This window comes from Mus musculus, chromosome 1 (genome assembly GCF_000001635.26).
Source record: "Mus musculus strain C57BL/6J chromosome 1, GRCm38.p6 C57BL/6J".
NCBI lineage: Eukaryota > Metazoa > Chordata > Mammalia > Rodentia > Muridae > Mus > Mus musculus.
The window spans coordinates 13,777,547-13,787,235 of NC_000067.6; the positions used below are offsets into that span (position 1 = coordinate 13,777,547).

At 41.9% G+C, this 9,689-nt stretch overlaps 1 pseudogene across 1 annotated transcript; it reads right to left on the reverse strand.

The window, feature by feature from the left end:
• Positions 1 to 8,138: 8,138 nt before the first annotated feature.
• Positions 8,139 to 9,383, reverse strand: Gm5523 (predicted pseudogene 5523; annotated as a pseudogene). Its single transcript, NR_004447.1, has one exon. The product of NR_004447.1 is annotated as a predicted pseudogene 5523 (transcript).
• Positions 9,384 to 9,689: the final 306 nt, after the last annotated feature.

The window sequence follows — 9,689 nt, forward strand, 5'->3', positions numbered from 1 at the left end:
ATATTTTCTTCATTTACATTTCAAATGTTATCCCAAAAGTCCCCTCTACCCTCCCCCCACCCTGCTCCCCTACCCACTCACTCCCACTTCTTGGCCCTGGTGTTCGTTCCCCTGTACTGGGGCATATAAAGTTTGTAAGACCAAGGGGCCTCTCTTCCCAATGATGGCCGACTAGGCCATCTTCTGCTACATGTGCAGCTAGAGACATGAGCTCCGGGATACTGGTTAGTTCATATTGTTGTTCCACCTATAGGGTTGCAGACCCCTTCAGCTCTTGGGTACTTTCTCTAGCTCCTCCACTGGGGGCCCTGTGTTTTAAGGCAACATTTGTAATCCACATGATTCTCTTCTAGAATACTCTGAAGGTACCTCATTAGAGAAAAATTACATGCATGTTTTGGCTGAAAGCACATTTTTCTTGAAGGTTAGTGGTTTTCTCTCAATCTTTTGGCAATACCAAGGACTGAGATTCTTTCTAGGACCCCCTAGAGAGCGGCTTTTAATGAGGATCTGGGCCCTGTTGTATCTCCCAGGTTGCACAGTCATGGCTGTGAATGTCATTTTTGGCATTGCGAATTCTAATAGATAAGTCATGGGGAAATCTATTAGACACCTGGATACTTTAGAATCTTTTGAAAACTGATCGTTCATTTGTGGGATCTCTGGGACATGGTCTATTAGCTGTCCAGCTTCCTTCCGCTTTCCCCGAGTCCGGCCATGAGCACACTAGAAAATGGAAAGTACTACTGGGAAACTTAAAAACAAACTGCTTTTCCTCCAGTGGTTTTGTCTGTTCAAACAGTCATGGTATAGACATATGTATTTATAGATGTGGTATGTTTATTTATGTTTTATAATATATATTAGGAGTGTAACATGTATGCAACATATTTATGTTATATATAGATATCTTCTCTTATTTATAATGAGTAATGTATTTATATTATATTATAATGAGTACATATATAAAAACTCGGTGTAATTAGTTAAAAATTAGGGTGCATATTGAAATAAGCTATTTTTTAATGAAAATTAGAGCCAGAGACTTCAAAGTAGATAAGACATACCGATGATCCTTACAATTTATTTTACAACTTTGTTTTTAGAGGAGTGTTGGGGCAGTTGTCCAAGGCACCATATGGCTAATTTTCTGATGATGAGTTTTAATTATGGCTTCAAAAGTTGTGACTGATTCTTAATATATCCTCCAAAATATGAATCACAGAAACCAGGAGGAGAAATTTGAACCAATTTGTTTTTTGGCAGGTCAGAAGTTAGGTGAAATGTTGCTTTGCTTGCCTCTGATAGTTGGCAAAAGCAAACATTGACTTCCTTTCATTTGTCCAAATATTTTTTCGTTATTAAACAGCATCCTTTGTCCATTGATAGAATTAGATACACTTTGCTGTCTTTGGATGCAAGAAACCATAAAATAAAATAATGAAATAAAATATAATCTAATACAACCAAACAACTTAACTGGTGCTTGCTCAAAGTTATAAGCAATGTAAAGGCATGGCGATTTCCTATCTAACCACATAGATTTTCTCATATTGATTTCTGTTATGTAAGAATTAGCATAGCTTTTGTGATAAATGTTTCAGGCTTTCTATTGCTCAAATACAAAGGACTTTTCCACGGTACAGTTACCCGAGAAAGCCTGCAGGAGCATCCCTGTGCTGTTCTCATTAGCATCTGTGCAGGAATAGAGCTTAACTATGTAGCTGGAGCAATAGGGAGCATATTTTAAAGCATTCTAATTATATCATCTGACATTAACAATTTCACTTTTAATGATGCATGCATCTACAACCTAATTTAAGTAAAGCTTAAAAACAAAAATAAGGCCTTCCAGGGGTTTTTTGAAGGCCCCATTAAGAAACATTTCAACAGGTAAAATAATGCAGACGTAAGACATGCAAATGTAGTGTTAACCATCCCTAACTTGTAAAATTTGTTGGACATAAAAGCGATGCTAATCTGATTAGTAACTGTGATTGGGTAAATCTACTGTAAAAATGGATGTTGTTCTGGTTTTTAACATGATACCATGGAGTCATTTGAGAAGCAGGGCTGTGGAACATGAAAGTCTCTTTGATGGAACATTCTAAGATTAAGAAGTATATTTGCACATATTTTTGTTCCTACACACACATGCGTGCGCACGTGTGTGTGTGTGTGTGTATATATATATATATATATATATCTTTGTTGTCCCTTTTCATAAATAGATAAAAGGTTAGCTTCTAGAAAACCAAGAGGAAAGGAAAGCAATGTGACATAACACCAGCTTGAGCTGTGACTGTGGTTAGGACCACGGTTATCTTGTGCCTTTAATGTCCACTTTGCTGTCTTTCTGTGTCATCTCACCATACAGAAGAGGGTGAATATCTGGAAATTCTGTGTGTTTTATGTGTGGTATATCATGTAACTGGAAGAATTAAGAGAAAATTTGAAGGCTTCGTGATGAAAACATCTCTCACTCTACTGTTTGACCTTGGGAGTACTTCCAGCCTTCTCTCTGACCTGTAGCATAGGTCTGAAGGTCACAGGTCCTTTGTATAAAGCCGGCAGCTTATTCCTTGGTGCCTGCATACACTGTGACTTGTCTTTTTGCCAAATGCCAAAAATCTCTGTCGGCTCAAGCAAAATCCAAAGAAATGTCACCGCTGCCAGTGAATGTATTTATTAGGGAGGAAGCAGTTCTTCTCCAGGCCATTAAAATGTATGAAAACATACTAAAAAAGGAAGATTTTAACCAGAGAAAAATTTCTTAGTTTAAACTTTATTTGGGATTTAAACAGAACTTTCCATTTTTATCCTAGTAGAGAGATTTCAAATTAAGTGAACCTGCTACGAACATTTTTAATAAATCCAGTGAACACCTTATTTATAAATAAAATGACTTTGCTGTTATAACATTCTTGGCATAAGCATTTCATTATTAACCGTGAGTGTGGACATCACATAAAACACATGATAACAATGAGATGGGAACAGTCAACTTGGACGACGTGGGTTTGGCCACGTTCGTTTTGACTTATTTCCGTGGCAAACTTTGAAAGAATTGAGCACATTTGCTGGCCTTTTAGGGCCTTTAGTTGGTCTCTATCTTCAGCGGTGAAGTCCGGGGAGAGTTTGTAAATAGGTGTCTAACACAGAGCCCAGGCATACTTAGAATGTAGATTCGCTACTTCACTGTGGAATCATTCATTCCTCCATCCCTTGGTCATAGTGACAGCACGGTGCTCGTGAACAACAGAGGACAGCGTTAGTGCAGATGCTGTACAGGAACAACGGGGCCAGGTGTGTAAGGTTTAGATGGGGCAGTGCGCTGAAGTCAGTTCAATGTTGTAGGAAGTGGGAGGAAAATGATGTCATAAAAACGCTGGGCACCTTATCCTAAACCTTACTGTCAACCGAATCCTGAGTAGCTCTGACGTTAACATCTAAGTTCCAAACTAAAACCTTCACGAGGAGGTGAAGCTGATGGCTCCATGTTACTCCTTTAGCAAGTTTCAAAACCTAAATGCTTCAGTTAAGGTAGACGTTGTGATGACACTTGCCCTGGGGTAAGTCTGCAGGTGATGCATCTTTCAAATTTATTGTTACTCCTCTCCTCCCTCTCCCCCTCTCCCTCCCCCCTCCCTCCTTCCCCCTCCCCCTCTCCCTCTCTCAAGTGAAAACAATTGGCTTTGTTGTTTAGTGTGAACTTAGCTCCTCTGCCTACCAACGTGTTAACTCCTAAATAAACTACTTAATCTTTACCTCTTGGGTTTTTTGTTTGTTTTGTTTTAATTTGGGATAAAACAAATCATAGTATGAATCCCACGTAAGCAAAACAGGAAATGATGTTAAATAAGGTACTTGCCGCGGTGATCACCTGGTGTGGTGGCATGGACCTCATCTCACTGCTTAGGAAGCTGAGGCAGGAAGAGTATTTGGGCTCAGAAGCTTGCTTCAGTCTGGGCAACAGGGAAAGTGGCTTAATTATGTAAGCACAGGCTTTTAAGTATAACCCTAGCATGATTCCGCAGCCTGTATCAGATTACTATATCCTTGAGATCAGAACACCTGATTTTAAAATTGTTATGTATTGTACCATGTACTTATGCAAAGGACTGTTCTCACTATTGGCAGGTATAAAATATTGATCAATGTTGGAAAACATGAAAGATGATTTAAGTTCTGCACTGTCACACATTTTTTATGTGAAAATAAGCATGTCTATCGCATGATTGTGTAAATTGGCTTCTGTCTCGAATAAATGACAAACATATGTGTCTATACTAAATGATTATTTGAAATAAAACTCCTAGACACACGGGGTTGGTACACATGGGAACTCATAAAGACTGAGGCAGCGCACACAGGGTTGACATGGCTCTGTCCCAGTTGGGAATCCTAGAGCTGAGAGGAGAAGTGTGCATGTACCTGTCCCTAACCCAGGAGCTGTGTCCAGTTGATAAGTACTTGCAAAGGAAAAACGATTTTTTCCTTTGAGAGTTTCATGGGGAAACAAATCACTCCTCTTAGGGGTAGGTCCCATGACCAGCAGTAGATACAAAATGAGCTCAAGGCATCTTTGGAGGGTTCTCCCTCCCCCACCTTATAGTCCCTTTGCATATAAATGATGGCTCTGGTTTTAAAGGATTCCTGTGTGTGAATGTCTCTGCATCTATATGTGTTTCTTGATTATATTGTATGGGAAAATCTATTTTTAATAAAAAAAAGAAAATAAAAGCCTTTCTACTGTTAGTAAACATTTAGTCTACAGTCCTATTTCCCATATGTACAGACCTAGAGGTACATAAAAGTTTCCTGTGGGAAAAGGGAATACAAATGGAAAAACTTTAGGGAGCCCTCTTGACACAATTACAGCTTCCATTAACCCTGAGGGGATCTGAGGGAGATGCTAGAATTATTTTCTCCATCTTATGGGCAGGGGTCAATCTCTGAGAAATTAGGTGGCTTGCCCATGGCTGGTGAACCGCAGGCTGAGGTGGGAACATACACATCTCCCGCTGCACCGACTCCTCCTAGCCTCCCTTGGAGATTCCTCTCACCTGCTCTGGTCCTGGAAGCAGCTTTTTCCATATGCATCTGAGCAGCTGTAAATGTACTTCTTTATTCCTATCCCATAAACCTAATTCCATCCAGGGTCATTCTGCACAGCTTGGCTTACACATAAAAATGAACTTTTAAGAGGTTTACTTTAGCTCGAGAGCCGTCTACTCAATGATCTAGAAAGCAGGTATCCTGAGTGCGACTTCCTCTTTGCACATGAACACATTGCCTCAGTCCTGTTTGCATCAGACTCCAGACTGGATGAGGGCACACTGACCTACAGTTTCCAGGGTCCATTGCTCTCCAAGTTTCTACAAACACCTGGGGGCTGGGAATTGGTAGGACTTAGGCATGTAACTGTCTTTTCTGTTTTGGAGAATGGAGAACACTAAAGGAAAAACAAAACAAAACAAAACATGGCGAGGGTGTGGCAGAGAAGGATGTGAGTGACGATTGGAGAGGAAGAAAAGATCTGTAGAAGGGTTAAAGGAGTTGAATTTTGTGGCATAAAGAAAGACAAGAGAGTGAGGAAGACTTCGCACAGGACTGACAAGGAGTTCTACAGAAGAGAGAATGAGTCTGATGTCTACATGCATGTATACACATGTACATGTCTGTGTACTCACAAAACACAAACACACGTGTAGTGGTGCCTACCACGTATCAGCTCTGGGCCTGGACCTCAGCACCCAACACTTTTCTTATCCTTTTTCATACGCCGTGCTCTGAGTGCCTTCTGTGAGGCTGGCCACGGAGCGGAGAGCGGCATGCATGCCAGGCAAGTGCTGTGCTGTGTCCACACCCTCAATGCATGCCTTTTCTTCTCTATTCTGAGTGTGTAGAACCTCCATAGAGAACACAGAAACCCATGCTCAGTCTCCATAGCGTAACAACCGCCTACCAGCAGCATAAACAACACATTTCTTTACATACAATCTAAAGTTTAATATTTATATAACATTTAGGACATAAAAATATGCACATAAAAATGCAGTGGGTATGTATAGACTCCCAGCAGAGTCTTGAGCCCCTGAAGGAACTCACTTCTCCAGCAATTCTCATATTTGCTTCTATGTATTTTTATTAGACAATATACTCATGCCTTTCGAGGAAACACATGGCATTACTTTGTATTTAAAAATTTGCATATTCAGGAAAATGTTATGTGTATTAATTTGCATATCACTTTGATGTGGCATGTAGAAGTGGGAAGTGTGGTCTTTACCCTCACTGCTACCAGCTATCCTGGTGGAGAAGTTACACTAATCATTACACTTTATTGCTGCGGGACATCTAGGATATCCATTTCAATGTAGCCCAATTTATACGAGCTTCTGAAAAGCAGCCTTCCCCTTGGCTTGGTTTCCAAGTGAGTCAGTTTCATAGCTGCTGAGAGGCTATGATTCCCTCAATGTTGCTGCCGAGTACTGTCGGCTTAGGCCTTGTCCCAGTTTCGTTGCGTATTGTTTCATTTCTTTGGGGAAGGTTTTTCATTTAAAGGTCAATCTTGCTATCTTCATGTAGTGCCAAAATGCTTATTTCTTAATTACAATTTGCTCACCTTGCATTTTAACTACTTATAAGAAGGCTAGGTATATAAGGCTATTATCTATCAACATTTCAATTATTGATAAGAATTATGTTGGAAAGAAGACCTGTTACCTAGTGAAGTGGAGTCCTTGTCTTTCATAGTATGATTTAAATTTATCGTATATTGAAGAAAAATAGTGAATTTATTGTTTAGAATTAAGCATGAATAAAGCTTATGTGATAACTGATTCCAGATTTAAGAAAGATTTTAGAAGTACCAGATGTACTTTGGAGTGTTCCTGAGTGACTCTGAGAACTCACCAAGTAGCACTGGGGTAGAAAGATCCTGCCAGTGTTTTTTGGTCAAATATGATAAGATCATTTCACTTTTGTTTGAGGACAGAAATTTAAGTGTGTTATTCACATAAACCACAAGGGGGCACTGTGGCACAACCAAGAAGAGGCTTGTGGCTCCCGTTTGCAGAACAGCTGTGTAATCTTTCAGAGGAGCTTAGAAAATCACCTTTATTCCCCAAATCGCGTTTATAGAAGAAATTTTAAATGCGTAAAATTAGCCTTTATTTCCAAAAGGAAGAAGAAACAGGGCACATATATAATTCAAATGCAGCCCTTTCTACTGAGAAAAGGAGTTTCCTTTTATTTTTCAGTCAGCTATTTGAAACAGGACAACTGGCTAACTATTTAATTCTTAACCCAGAACTGTGGGTCTATAAAATTCAGCTTAAGAGCAAAGCTCACTGTATTTCTAGTTAAAATCTCACACAAAAATGCCCAAGTGAGACATGAATGGTGTGGGACCGTGGTAGAGGGCCGTTCATGGTCAACACACCCTCCCCTCAAGACTGGGGACGCTCTGTTACCTTAAATGGCTGCTGACGTTTCTTCATAGAGGTAAGTACTGTCGTGTTTTTCTTTCATGTGAAGTAAAAATTCCTGTAATGGAGTACACTTGGTACTCTTGTGTCTGACTTCTTTTATGCCACATAGGTTTTTTTTTTTTTTTTTAAGACTGTGTGTGTGTGTGTGTGTGTGTGTGAGTGTGAGTGTGTGTATGTGAATGCAGGTGACTGTGTATGCCTGAACACAGCACTGGATCCCCTACATCTGGAGTTACAGGCCGTTGTGAGCATACCGATGTGGATGCTAGGAACTCAGTTTGGGTCCCCTGGAAAACAGTGTACAGCCTTATGCTGCGCCAATGGCAGCCCCAGCACATCCTGCTTAGATTCGTCAGTGCTGCCCTCAGTCCGGTTACCATAAGACCACATTTAAAGAGTCTACTATCCCGAGGTTGAATATTTGAGTTGTTTTCAGTTCTTAGTTATTATAAAAAAAACTTTCATATATTTTGGGTATAAATGCACATTCAGTTTTATCCCATTCTTTTTATGATGAACACGGTGGATGCTATAATGTGCCATTGTGCCCGATAGTAGGAATACATTGGGAAGACCAATGGACCACTCAGTTACTTATTTCCACCCTATTGGTTCAAAATATGATTCTGAAATTTTTTTGGGGGGTGCAACGAAATTTATTGATGGTATTCAAGAGAGTAGGGAGGGCTTCCTAGGCCCCTCCTGTTATGGGGATCTGGGGTGGAAATTGTGAGGGAGTTGCTCAGTGTTGGGGGCCGAGTTGGGATAGGGACTCCTCAGCAACCGAGGGCCTCTCTCTTGCTCTCAATGTCCTTGCTGGGGTGGGTGGTCCAGGGTTTCTTAGTCCTTGGAGGCCATGTAGGCCATGAGGTCCACCACCCTGTTGCTGTAGCCGTATTCATTGTCATACCAGCAAATGAGCTTGACAAAGTTGTCATTGAGAGCAATGCCAGCCCCGGCATCGAAGGTGGAAGAGTGGGAGTTGCTGTTGAAGTCGCAGGAGACAACCTGGTCCTCAGTGTAGCTCAAGATGCCCTTCAGTGGGCCCTCAGATGCCTGCTTCACCATCTTCTTGATGTCATCATACTTGGCAGGTTTCTCCAGGCAGCACGTCAGATCCACTACAGACACATTGGGGGTAGGAACACGGAAGCCCATGCCAGTGAGCTTCCCGTTCAGCTCTGGGATGACCTTGCCCACAGCCTTGGCAGCACCAGTGGATGCAGGGATGATGTTCCGGGCAGCCTCATGGCCATCATGCCACAGCTTTCCAGAGGGGCCATCCACAGTCTTCTGGGTGGCAGTGATGGCATGGACCGTGGTCATGAGCCCTTCCACAATGCCAAAGTTGTCATGGATGACCTTGGCCAGAGGGGCTAAGCAGTTGGTGGTGCAGGATGCATTGCTGACAATCTTGAGTGAGTTGTCATATTTCTCGTGGTTCACACCCATCACAAACATGTGGGCATCGGCAGAAGGGATGGAGATGATGACCCTTTTGGCTCCACCCTTCAAGTGGGCACCAGCCTTCTTCATGGTGGTGAAGACACCAGTAGACTCCACAACATACTCCGCACCGACCTCACCCCATTTGATGTTAGCAGGGTCTCACTCCTGGAAGATGGTGATGGGCTTCTCATTGATGACATGCTTCCCATTCTTGGCCGTTGAACTTGCCGTGGGTGGAGTCATACTGGAACATGTAGACCATATAGTTGAGGCCAATGAAGGGGTCGTTGATGGCAACAACCTCCACTTTGCCATGTGGAGAGCAGAAGGCAGCCCTGGTGACCAGGCACCCAATATGGCCAAATCCATTCACACCGACCTTCAGCATTTTGTCTACGGGATGAGGTTGGCACTGCACAAGAAGATGTGGCTGTCTCTGGACAGGATTCTGAAATTTTATAATATCAAAATTTATAATTTGTTCTCCGATTTTTGCTTCAAAACACTTGGGCTGACTGAGGACAACTGCATTACTGTCCAGTGGTCAAGGTCATGATGTCACTGTACAATGTAGTGAGGTGAAGAAATGGGCCATAGGGTAGTAAGCCTATCCCTGCTAGGGGCCAAGAGAATGAGATAGAGTGGGAGGGACAGTTACTGGAGGAAGTGGAACCCAGCAGCTTCATGACTTGGTCCTGTCTTGGTTGAATTGGTCTCAGCTGAGGTGTGGAGGAAAGAGCATTC